Raw genomic sequence first — 13,601 nt, forward strand, 5'->3', positions numbered from 1 at the left:
TGGATGGTGGTGTGGTAAGAGCTGCAGGGGCAACATCCACTTGGGCCAGGCTGGGAAGCAACCATCTAGGAGTCTTCCTCAAGTGGATTGTGAGGGGAAGGGGCCCCGAGGTCTGCTGCAGGGATGCGGGCCTGGGAGTTGCTCTGACAAGGGAAAAGAATGCCAGTGTTAGTGCTGAGAAGGGGCCAGACCAGAGAGGAGATTGCAGGCCCTGAGTAGGCCAAGCGGGTACACTCTGGTCAGGTGGGCTAAAAGAGGCCCCCCCGTGACCCCGATGCACACATCTCAAGCCAGGTGTGCCCCAGCCCCTGTGCTAGCTGACCCTGCCTGGGATGCCTTTATCCACCCCTCCCAGGCCCCTCCCTCAAGAATTCCCTTAGGCCTCACCTCCTCCAGGAAGCCTTCCCAGATCCTCAAGCTGAACCAAGCGCCTCTTCCAGAGCCCAGGCTCACCCCTACCCTTCATGAGCCCCATCAGGAGACCCTCCCAACACTTGGGCCTCCCTGAAGTCAGGTAACGGGTCTTGGCAGCTTTACTTTGCCTACTCTTAGCTAAAGCCTGGGCGGAGCAGATCCCACATCGTGTTTACTGGATAGACAAGCGAGCTATTTGCCTTGTTCTTCCTTCATGTTTGGTTTCACTCTTGGGCAGGGTTTCACTCCAGGGAGGCCTCCCTGGAGTGGCTGGGGAGATTTAATCCCCATCTCTCCAAAAGGCAACATTCCTGTCCTTTCACTTGCCCCCTCACCCAGTGGTCGGCTTCTGCCCTGGATGGGAGCCAGGCAGGGCGGGGGAGGGGAGGTTGGGGGGTGGGGACGTGGAGGCCTTCGGGGAGCAGGATGTGATGACGCCCACGCAGCCCAGGGTCTTTTTTCCGTGGCTCAGAACGTGCTGTACCAGGTGGCCGCCTGTGCTGGGAGCCACCTTGCTTCTCACGGCCCCTTTCTGCTCACATCCTGTTTCCACCACTCTGACACCCTGGGCCCCAAGCCTTGGGCCCCCACCCCCGCCTGCTGGGTTTTCACGTGGCCTTTCCTGGGTGTTCTAGGAGCACAGGCTTCTTGTTTTCAACTCCTGGGGGCTTGAAGGAATTTGCACTTGATGCACTTGAAGGACTCTGCCCTCCTGAATGAATAGTCTTAATGTGTCCACTGTCTCAAGGGGCAGGCTCAGCTCAGAACAGGATCAAAGTGTAGGGGAAGCAGCAAGAGTCAGGGTCATCAGAGCCAGGAGGCTGGGCTCCAAGGCAGGTTCTCCCACCAACACACCTGTGACCTTGGGCAAGGCCCGGACATGACCTGAGCCTCACTTTCCTCAGCTACCAGAAGAAAATCCAAGGGGGGTACCCACTAGTGAAAGCCAGCAACAAAGATACCCACTCTGTGCCCTTGAGACCCCAAGTCCTTTGTCCCCCCAAGACAGAAACCTTGTCCACCACATGCACACACATCCCACACTCATTTATCACACAACAGTTGCTATTTTCCCTCGTTGTCACTGAAATCAATCAACACTATAGAAAACTGAGAACAAGCGGAAAAGAAGGGAGAAGACAGTGAACCACCTTGGTTCGTTGTTGGAGTTACTCCCTCCCTAGTTGTGAGCCCTTTGCAATGAATATGCTTGGTGAGAAAGGGCAGGTAGGGAAATTCAGTACTGAAAGCAAGACTGTTAGCCCCACAGGGCCTGGTAGGAAGCCCCAGGCAGTGTGCCCTGCCTGCCCATTCTCACACATGGAGGCCCTGCCCCACTCCTCCTCTCCCTTCCCCTCACCTGCTGGTCCTCCCCAGTCTGGCAGTGGAGGGCAGCCCTCCCAGAGCCACTGTAACCTCTCCTGTCATCAACATCTCTCCTTGCAGGGCAAGTCCAGGGGCTGGAAGCCAGGCAGGTCCAGGAGGAGGCCAGTCCTGACAGGGAACATAGCACCACACTTCCTGTGGTGGATGTGTCTCCAGACACCCCCTGCCAGATGCACAGAGCCCTGCCCTCCTCAGCCCTCCCTCAGTAGGGCAGAGCCACACCACCCATTCCAGACAATGAAATGTCAATTCTGGCCTGGGAATCCCATTGGGATTTTTCTAGTCTTGCTCTCTTCCTTTGCCTTTTTGCTGGGGAGGATCCCTTATTCTCTAGGCAGTGCAAAGACATGAGGGAGGTCTGTAAGCAAGCTCTGAACCTTCATTAATGTGTTCAGTGGTAGGCATGGTAGGATGGTTGTGCACCATAACCCAGTTATCCTGCCTTTTGCTGGAAAGCTCCACATTTGTTTCACTGGGACAAACCCACTCCCTGTGGCCCTGCTCCTCTGTCCCCCAGCCTCCATCTCACATCTAGATCTATTAAACCCTTCTGCTTCCTGTCACCCCCCACCACCTGGGGCCTGAGCTTCTCCTTAGCCTTTAGACAATTAGTCATGTGCAGCCTGTTCACCCCACTCCTATGGATCCTGGACAGTGACGGGTCCTCTCCTATCTGGCCTAAGGGCCAGTGCCTTGGGGACAGCCCAACTTTTCCCATATGGAAGAGCAGCTACCACTGGCCCTAACTTTGACTGCCGTCACCAGTCTACCCTGGTCTGGGCTAAGTTCAACAAGGGTGGAGGGGGCGGAGGAAACCCCTCCTATCACATTTGGGCACTGTTACTGCCCACACACTTGGCTTCGTGGTTGTTTTTTCATTTATCATCACCTAAGCATGCCCCCATGTCTCAAGCACCTACCCACAGGAACCAAAGATACTTGCTTCTGTCCACAGCACTTCCTGATTTATCATGTTAACTCCTCCTGCCCCCTGCCAAATCCTGAACTCCCTTCTTTCTTTGTCCTTTCAAACCTGACACCTGGGAAAAAAAACCTAATATTATCTCAATCCAGCTCTTAGCCTTGTTAGCTAAATGCTGCTGGAGAAAACCACCATAATGTGTCCTTGTCTTCCTTTCACACTCAGGGGTCCCCTGATCCTCATGACCCTCTCCTGCTTCTTGGCTGCCCAGCTACTGGGCTAGCTGTGGTTAGAACGTGAAAATGGAGGGGTGCCTGGGTGGCTCTGTCCGTTAAATACCAGACTCTTGATTTCATCTCAGGCCATGATCTCAGGGTCTGTGCTCAACAGAAAGTCTGCTTGAGATTTTCTCTCTTGTTCTCCCTCTACCCTTCCCTCGCCCCCTAAAATAAATAAATAAATAAATAAATAAATAAATAAATAAATAAATAAATAAATCTTTAAAAAAGAAAAGAACCTGAAACTGGTAAACCAGGATGGACAAAGCAAGATTGGAATCCCTACCTCACAACTCCTATCTAATGGAGTAAATACCTAAATATAAAAGGTTAAACTATAAAGCTAAGACATAAGTATGTAGGAGGGCATCTTTTTTACTTTGAGGGAATAAAGATTTTATTTTTTAAAAATAATTTTTTAAAAATATTTTATTTATTCATAGAGACAGAGAGAGAGAGGCAGAGACACAGGCAGAGGGAGAAGCAGGCATCAGAGCACCTGACATGGGACTTGATCCAGGGTCTCCAGGATCACACCCTGGGCTGTAGGTGGCGCTAAACAGCTGCACCACCAGGGCTGCCCGGGAATAAAGATTTTTTTTTAAATTTTTATTTATTTATGATAGTCACACACACAGAGAGAGGGGGGGGGGGAGGGAGCAGAGACACAGTCAGAGGGAGAAGCAGGCTCCATGCACCGGGAGCCCGACGTGGGACTCGATCCAGGGTCTCCAGGATCACGCCCTGGGCCGAAGGCAGGCGCCAAACCGCTGCGCCACCCAGGGATCCCAGGAATAAAGATTTTAAAAGCACAGATCATAGTTGAAAAAATTATGGATTTGACCATATAAAAGGTATAGATCTCAGCTCGATAAACAACATCATAGACAGAGTTACTAGATGAATGACACATTAGGAGCGAATGTTTGCAATGTCTATAACACAACAGTTATTGTATATGTATTATATTTTGTTTCATAAATAAACTATTAAAAATCCTAATTGAGCATATACAAGGAATTTTTGTAAATTCAGAAGAAAAATAAAGGAATTATAGATAAGTATCAATAGAAAAATGGATATAGCCATAATAGGCAATTTGTATAAGGGAAATCTGAATGGGTAACAAGTATATAAAGAAATACTTAGGACACCTGGGTGGCTCAGTCGAAAGATCCGACTCTTGATTTCTGCTCAGGTCATGATCTCAGGGTTGTGAGAACAAGTCACACATCTGGCTTCATGCTGGGTGTAAAACCTGCTTAAAATTATCTCACTCCCTTTCCTTCTGCCCCTCTTTGGTACTCATGTGCTTGAAAGAAAGAAAGAAAGAAAGAAAAAGAGAGAGAGAGAGAGAGAGAGAGAGAGAAAGAAAGAAAGAAAGAAAGAAAGAAAGAAAGAAAGAAAGAAAGAAAGAGAGAAAGAGGGGGGAGGGAGGGAGGGAGGGAGGGAGGGAGGAAGGAAGGAAGGAAGGAAGGAAGGATATGAAAAGAAATATTTAAACTCCCTAGCAGTTAGATAACTCAAAAATAAAACTATGAGATATCCATCTTTACACCATCCAGATTAGCAAAATAAAAATAAAGAATAAAAATTAGAGAATACAAAAAAAAATTTAGAGAATACCAAGTATTGGCAAGGATATAAGGAAAGAAATGTGGTAATATTTAGTCAAAAAATAGACTCCAGGGGCACCTGGATGGCTCAGTCAGTTAACCTTCAGCTCAGGTCATGGTCCCAGGATCTTGGGATCAGCAGTGAGCCTGCTTCTCCCTCTCCTTCCTGCTCATGTTCTCTGTCTTCTCTCTCCTCAAATAAATAAAATATATTTTTAAAAAATATACTTCATTGGCAAAATCTCATTGTATCTTCACTCTTAAAGAAAGATAAGCACAAAAGACAAAAATCAGAAAAACATTCTCTGTAAGAGATGTAAGATAGGGTAAGATAGGGTGAGGAGGAAAAAAAATAGGAAGGAAGGGAAATGACACTACCATTCTGCCTCATATGAAACACAAAATAATAATCTGTAGTGATGGGGATCCCTGGGCGGCTCAGCAGTTGAGCGCCTGCCTTCCGCCTAGGGCATGATTCTGGAGTCCTGGGATCAAGTCCCGTGTCGGGCTCCCTGTATGAAGCCTGCTTCTCCCTCTGCCTGTGTCTCTGCCTCTCTCTCTCTCTGTGTCTCTCATGAATAAATAGAAAAAATTTTTTTTTAAATCTGTAGTGATGATACATATGTAATAATATAGAACAAAGAATAATTGGAAATATCCATAATATCAAATGTGAATCTTACCTCACACCATATATAAAAATTAACTTCCACAGATCATGAACCTAAATGTAACACCTAAAACTATAAAGTGTCTAGAAGGAAACATAGGAGAAAACTCCTATCCTTGTGTCAGGCAAAGCTTTCTTAGAACATAAAAGCACAAGGGAACCTGAGTGGCTCAATTAATTAAGCATCTGCCCTTGGCTCAGGTCATGATTCCAGGGTCCTGGGATTGAGTCCCACACTGGGCTGCCTGCTCAGTGGGAAGTGTGCTTCTCTCTCTCCCTGTGCCCCTCCTTCCTGCTCATGCTCTCTCAAATAAAAAAATAAAATCTTTAAAAAAACATAAAAGCACAAAACACAAAAGGAAAAAAATTAATAAGTCGGACTTCATCAAAATTATAAACTTGTGCTCTTTGAAAGATACTGTTAAAAAAACAAAAGACAAATAAAAAAAAAAAAAAGGCAAGCCACAGACAGGGAGACAACAGCCCCAACATGTATATCAAAGGACTTGCATCTCAAATATACAACTCAACAATAAAATGATAAATAATTCAATTTTTTAAAGATTGATTTATTTATTTGACAGAGAGAGAGAACATGTACGAGAGCACAAGTAGGGGGAGCAGCAGGCAGAGGGAGAGGGAGAAACAGACTACTCGCCAAGCAGGGAGCTCCATGCAGGGACTCGATCCCAGGAGCTCTGGATCATGACCTGAGCCGAAAGCAGATGCCTAACCAACTGAACCACCCAGGTGCCCCCCAAATCCAATTTTTAAGGTATTGAATAGACATTCCTCTGAAGAAGATCTACAAATGGCCAATAAGCACATGAAAAGATGCCCACCATCATTATTCATTGGGGAAGTGCAAACCAAAACCACAGTGAGATACCACTTCATACCCACTGGGATGGCTAGAATGAAAAAACAATAACAAGTATTGAGGATGTGCAGAAATTGGAACCCTCATAAGTTGTCAGTGTGAATGTAAAATGGTACAGTTCCTTTGGAAAACAATTTGGCAATAACTCAAAGATAAACAGAGAGTTACTGTATAACCCATTAATTCTAGTCCTATGTATATAATTAAGAGAGTTTTTTAAACATATGTCCATACGAAAACTTAAAATTGAATGTTCATAATGGAATTATTCATAATGGTCAAAAAGTGGAAAAAACTCAAGTGTTCAGCAAATGATAAATGGATGAACAAAATGCAGTATATCTGTACAGTAGAATACTATACAATCATGAAAAGGAATGAAGTACTGATAAATGCTACAGCATGGATGAACCTTGAAAACATTCTGCTAAGGGAAAAAAGCCACTCAAAAAGACTATATGTTATATGATTTCATTTACATCAAATGTTCCATAGAGCCAGAAAGTGGATTAATGGCAGTCAGGGACTAGGAGGAGGGATGGGGTAGTGATTGCTAATGGGTGTGGGGATTTGCAGGGGTGGGATGGGCAATGAAGATGCCTGTAATTAGATAGGGGTGATGGTTGCACAACTTTGTGAATATGCTGAAAACCATTAAATTGTACTTTTTGATAGGGTGAATTTTATGGCATGTGAATGATGACTCAATATTTTAAAAGAGGAGAAAAAAATAAGATTTGTACATTGTAAAAACTCTTATGGTATGATTGAACACAAACAACCCAATAAAAATTAACAAAAGATTTCAAACTACACCCCAGAAGATTTATGAATGCCAATAAGCACATAAAAATGCTAAACATCATTAGTCATTATGGAAATGCAAATTAAAATATAATGAGCGACAACATGGATGGACCTAGAGGCTATTATGCTAAGTGAATTAAGTTAGACAGAGAGAGACAAATAGTGAGTGATTTCACTTATATGTAGAACCTTAAAAACAAAACAAATGAACAAACAAAACAAAACAGGAACAGACTTACACATATAGGAAATAAACTAGTGGTTACCAGAGTGGGGAAGTATGAGGGTGTTGGGGTGGCAAAATAGGTGAAGGGGATTAAGAGTAGCAAATGTTCAGTTATAAAATAAATAAGTCATGGGGATATAATGTAGAGCATATGGAATATAGCCAATAATTGCAATAGAGTTATTGCAATAACTTTAGGGATGCCTGGGTGGCTCAGTGGTTGAGCATTTGTCTTTGGCTCAGGGCATGATCCCTTGGTCCTGGGATCGAGTCCTACATCAGGCTCCCTGTGGAGAGTCTGCTTCTCTCTCTCTGCCTCTCTCTGTGTCTCTCATGAATAAATAAATAATTTTTTTAAATATTTATTTATTTATTCATGAGAGTGGGGGGGCAGAGACACAGGCAAAGGGAGAAGCAGACTCCACGCAGGGAGCCTGATGCGGGACCCAATCCCGGGTCCCCAGGATCACCCCTGGGCCGAAGGCAGCACCAAACCGCCATGCCACCCGGGCTGCCCAATAAATAAAATTTTTATTTATTTTTTTTTTTAATAAAATTTTTTAAAAAAATATTGCAATAACTTTCTATGGTCACTAGACTTATTGTGGGGATCATTTCATAATGTATAAACATCATCAAATCACTATGATGTACACCCAAAATAAATAGGATATTTTATGTTAATTATATTTCAATTTTTTCAAAAGTATAATGAGAAGACTGGCCATAACAAGTTTTAGCAACAAGATGAAGCAACCAAAACTCTCATACACTGCTGGTGGGAATGTAAAATGTCACAATCACTTTGGAAAACAGTTTGGCAGTTACCTGCAAATATTTTAACATACACCCACCATATGCATGTGACTAAGCCATTCTACTCCTAGGTATTTATTTAAAACAAAAACCTCAAAAACAGTCACACAAAGACTGGTACATATATGTTTATGGCAACTCTCCTGTAGTAACCAAAAGCTGGAAACAATCCAAATGTCTCTCAGTAGGTGAACGAGTTAACAAACTATGGTATATCCATTCCATGGGATAATACTTTGCAATACAAAGGAACAAACCATTGATAAATGCAACATGGACAAATCAAGGATTGTTACCCTGAATGAAAGAAGCCATAGGTAAAAATGGTACATCCTGTATGATTCCATTTATATAAAATCATAGAATAAGTTAGTTATTTGATGGAGACAGGAAGCAGAGTAGTGTTGCCTGGGGACAGGGGTTAGGGAGAGTCACAAAGGGGCACAAAGAAATTTTGTAGATGATGAAATGATGGCAAAATATTCATTATCTTAATTGTGATGATGTCACAGGTATATATACATGTCAAAATTGATTCAATGGTACGTTTTAAATAGATGCAGGTAATTGCACTTTGATTATGCTTCAATAAAGTTGGAGGAATAAACTATATGAAGAAACAAACAGAAGCAGACCCAGGCAGATGTCAGACTGAAAACACAGGTTAGGGCAGCCGGGGTGGCTCAGCGGTTTAGCGCCGCCTTCAGCCCAGGGCTTCATCCTGGAAACTGGGATGGAGTCCCATGTCGGGCTCCCTGCATGGAGCCTGCTTCTACCTCTGCCTGTCTCTCTCTCTCTCTCTCTCTCTCTGTCTCTGTGTGTGTGTGTGTGTGTGTGTGTGTGTGTGTGTGTGTCTCTCATGGATAGATAAATAAAATCTTTAAAAAAAAGTTATAAAAAAAAAGAAAACACAGGTTAACTTTGGCTCCCTCCTGAAACCCCACTTCAACAACAATTAAAGGAAGCAAAATTTAAGGCAAACCCTACACAGTCAAGGAGAAAGAGGAAGGACAGGAAAACTGTTTTGTGAACTGGAAAGCAGATGCACAAAACTGTAAATGGCTTAGGGTGAAACAAAAAAATGAATTGCTAGTCAGTAGTAGAGACAAGATGCGGGAAACTTTCAGAAAATAGAGCAAGAAGACCAATGGCTGGAAAACAAGAGAAAAAAAAAAAAAAAGAATGTGAGAGGCCATTCAGGTGATCGGCCACTTGAATAGCAGAAGGGCCAAAAGAGAGAAGAGGGAAAATGAGATAATTCAAGAAAATTATCCAGAGTTGAAAGACAGGAATTTACAAATGAGGGCCCAATGATGGCACAATAGGTAAAAACAAGTCAGACGGAATACCAGAAACAAAGAGATCTCACAGGCTTGGGGGCTGGAGGCCCAGGGAGGCTACACATCACAGATAAAAGATCAGGAATCAAAACATCTTCCAATTTGGCCAAGATTCTAAAGAAAAACTACTGCCAGCAGGTCTTATTGTGCTCAGCTGAATTATACAGCTATGTGAGGATCTGAAAAATTGTACCTCTTGTGTACCCTTTCTCCTTGGACGATCATGGAGGAAAATAAACTAAGCCTGAGGAAGAATGGGATGCAGAGAACAGGGGATGGACATGGAAGGAATCCTTGAGGAAAGGGAAGGGAGACCTTCCAGTTCCAGGTGAGCATCAGAGGCTGTACCTCCCTCTCCTGGGAGGAGAAGCTTTTAATACCTACTCTGGATGGATATCAAGAGCTCCCAGATGTCACAGAGGGTAGGGCTGAATTTGTGATAAGAACACAACAAATGGGGGGCCCTTGGATGGCTCAGTAGGTTAAGTGTCTACCTTTGGCTCTGATCATGATCCCAGGGTCCTGGGATGGAGCCCCACATCCCTGCTCAGCAGGGACCTTGCTTCTCCCTCTGTGCTCCCCAACCCCTACCATTGTCCCCTCTCTTGCTCTCTCAAATAAATAAAATCTTAAAAAAAAAATACAACAAACAAAGCAGGTGAGAAACCAAGTACTCTGTCTAGGCAAAAATAATGAGGTGTGCGAGAAAGAAGTGGTCGTAGTGTCTGGTCACCTGTGAATACCATTTCCATGCTCAGAACAATTTAAATGCTAAGTAATGCTGTAACTAAAATTTGATATAACTTCTTTGGGAGATGAGGGGATGGGAAGGGTGGCGGAGGGAGGAGGAAGAGAGGAGTTTTCATATAATGCCTAAAATGAAAAGTTTATATATGGTGATAGTAGCATATTATTTAGAGACCTGGAAGAAAATGCTAATATAATCCCTGTGATACTGGTGGTCCTGGGAGGGGAAATGGGTAGAGGATTTCTCAACAAGCTTAATAAGAACTATGTGACTTTTTAAACTATGTGCACAAATGCTTAGATAAGGGGAACCTGGTGGCTCATGGTTGACCATCTGCCTTTGGCTCAGGTAGTGATCCCGGGGTCCCAGGATCAAGTCCCACATCAGGCTCCCTGCAGGAGCTCTCTGCCCATGTCTCTGCCTCTCTCATGAATAGATACATAAAATCTTTAAAAAAAAAAAAAAGATGCTTAGATAAAACTTCAAGAAAAATGTTATATACAGATATAAGGATAGAAAAAAGACACATTCTCTGGCATGTAAGGATAACAAGTAATTTTTCTTTATAGTTTTATGTATAAAATAAATGCTTTACCTTTTTAATCACATAATTATTACTTCGGGAAACAAAAGAATATGAAGGCAAGAATCCGAAAGAGTGTCAAGCACGTTCTCAGTGATGAATCAGCATGACACATAGGTTCCAGACTGTTGGCAGATCTTGTGAATGGAGTCCCACTTCACCCTGGCCTGGCCTGGCCTCCCCACACAGAACGGACACTCCTTTGGTCCCCAGGGCCAAACTATTTAATTCCATGGACTTCAGTGTCCACTCCCCAGCTGCTTCATAAATCTTTTGAAAGTCATCAGACATAGTGGGTCTTCAACGATTTCTTGCTGAATATCATGCCTTCTTTCATCTGTGCAGAAATACAGTAAAGAATTATAACAAGATGAAACTAATATGACACTGTATACTAACTAACCGGAATTAAAATTTTTAAATAAAAATAAAATAGTTATACTAGGAAATTTCGGAATTATAACAAGAGAATTGGGGCCTCAGCTTAGCTGACCAGCCCTAGGCAGCCCTCGTGGTGCTGACCTACGTCCTTAAACTGGAGCTGGACTGGCCACCAGGAGCAGACAGACTGCTGGGGAGGAGGCAGCAAATCAAAGCTGCTGCCTCTTTGTCGCCACCTCCTTCTGTGTCCCATGCACAAACCCCTGGGCACCAGGCATGGAGCCTGTGGATCTCCCACTTGTGCTCAGCCTCTTCTTCCTACCAACCTACTATATACACCCATACAGGTTGCAGTCATCCGACCCACTTCCTCTCTCATTTATTCACAGGACTTGATGTCCATCCAAGCTTTGAGGGAGGGGTAGCAGTGCCCAAATAGAACCACATTTAACTGTCGGTTTTTGTGAGATGTAAAATCCATCCGGCAGTCAAGGGCAAACTGAGAAGAGGCTCCCGGCAGGGCGGTGCAGCCCTGCCCCCTGCTGCCGCCACAGGGAAGCTACAGGACAGGTGACCAGGCCAGGCCGGGAAGCCTTTCTGGACTCAACCAGGGCCATTTTTTTGACAAGTCATCCTCAAACGGGGTTCTCTGTGATTTCCCCGTTATAGATTAAATTGTGTCCCATCAGAAATCATATGTTTAAGTCCTAGCCCCCAGACCACAGAATGTGACCTTATATTTCAAAACAGTGTCATTGCAGATGTGATTAATTAGGTTAAGATGAGGTTAATACTAGGGGCGCCTGGTTGGCTCAGTCCGTAGAGCATGACTCTTGATCTTGGGGTTGAGTTTGAGCCCCACGTTGGGTATAGAGATTACTTAAAATCTTTTTTTTTTTTTTTAAAGATGAGGTTAGACTGAACCCAGTGGGCCTCTAATCCAGTATGACTGGTAGACTGGTACCCTTACAAAAAGGGAAAATTTGGATGTAGACATGCACACACAGGGAGAACACCACGTGAATGTGAAGGCAGAGATTGGGATGTACCCAAAGCCACAGAATGCCACAGACTGCCACCAAGCACCAGAAGCTGGGAGAGAGGCCTGGAACAGATTTTCCCGTACAGCCCTCAGAAAGGACACTTTGATCCCGGACTTCCAGCCTTCAAAACCATAAGATAATACATTTCTGTTATTCACACCACTCACTTTGTGGTTGGTATGACAGCCCTAGCAAACCAGAATATCCACTGGCACTTTTTGCCTTAACTGAATCCAGTCTTTGAAGTGAGTATGTTTTAGCTATAATTTGGCAAAGCCTGCCAGTTGTCCCTTATTTCCATCCTCTCCTTCCTCAGCAAAATTACCTCTGAATTTTAACTAGGTACATGCTTGCTCCAAGTATAGATTATTTCTCAATAGCTGGGTATGGTCTTTTGATGAAGTTTTGGCCACTCATCTGTAAGCAGAAACAGTGTGGCATTCTGGCAAGTGTCCTCAAGGGAAGGGACATTCTCCTTTCCCCTACCCTCTTTCCCACTAGCAAAACACAGACAAGATGGCAGGGGCACTGGGGACTCAGCAGGCAATGAGCACAGTCCCTGCCCTCATGGTACTCATCTGCCAACAAACGGAATCAGGTCTAGTGCTGGGCACATTTAAGGAAAAACAATGACAGAAATAATAACACAATGCTTGGGTCTCACCCTCAGAGATTCAGATGCAATAGATGTTGAAGGTGGAACAAGATAGCAGGAGCCTGGGTCTGGAAAGACTGCAAAGTTACCAGCCCTCGACTGGCGATGTTCACAAGAAAACATTAGTTTTGTTTCATATTGTGGGTTTCTGTTCCTCGAGGTTGAAGATAATCCTAACTCTCACACAGCAGTCTTAGGATATGATAAAATGCATAAACTTCAAAACATCAATATTACTACTTTGAATCACCCACCCTACCTTTTTAGGTATGCTTAGGCTTTTAAAAGGGGATACTAACATTAGGTCATTTCTGTTATCCAAAAAAAATTTTAAGGACATTTGTGGATCAGAATCAACCATGAGATTTTTTTTTTTTTTTTTTTTTTTTTTTTAACCATGAGATTATTAAAAGCAACTGTGACAGGGATGCCTGGGTGGTTCAGAGGTTGAGCGTCTGCCTTTGGCTCTGGTTGTCATTCCGGAGTCCAGGATTGAGTACCACATTGGGCTTCTTGCAAGGAGCCTGCTTCTTCCTCTGCCCATGTCTCTGCCTCTGTGTCTCTCATGAATAAAATCTCAAAAAAACAAAAACAAAAAACAAAAAAAAACAGCAACTGTGACAGTGTGTGGCCTAGCAGTTCTTTTGGAATAATGCTCTACCAAGTAGCCAGAGGTTTGTAGGAACAAATATATTTTACATTAAGATCACTTCCAGGGGCGCCTGAGTGGCTCTACTGGTTAAGCAGCTGACTCTTGATTTTGGCTCAGGTAATGATCTGGGGGTCCTGGGATCAAGCCCTGAGTTGAGATTACTTAAAATCTTAAAAAAAATTTT

Source organism: Vulpes vulpes, chromosome 8, assembly GCF_048418805.1.
Source record: "Vulpes vulpes isolate BD-2025 chromosome 8, VulVul3, whole genome shotgun sequence".
Taxonomy (NCBI): domain Eukaryota; kingdom Metazoa; phylum Chordata; class Mammalia; order Carnivora; family Canidae; genus Vulpes; species Vulpes vulpes.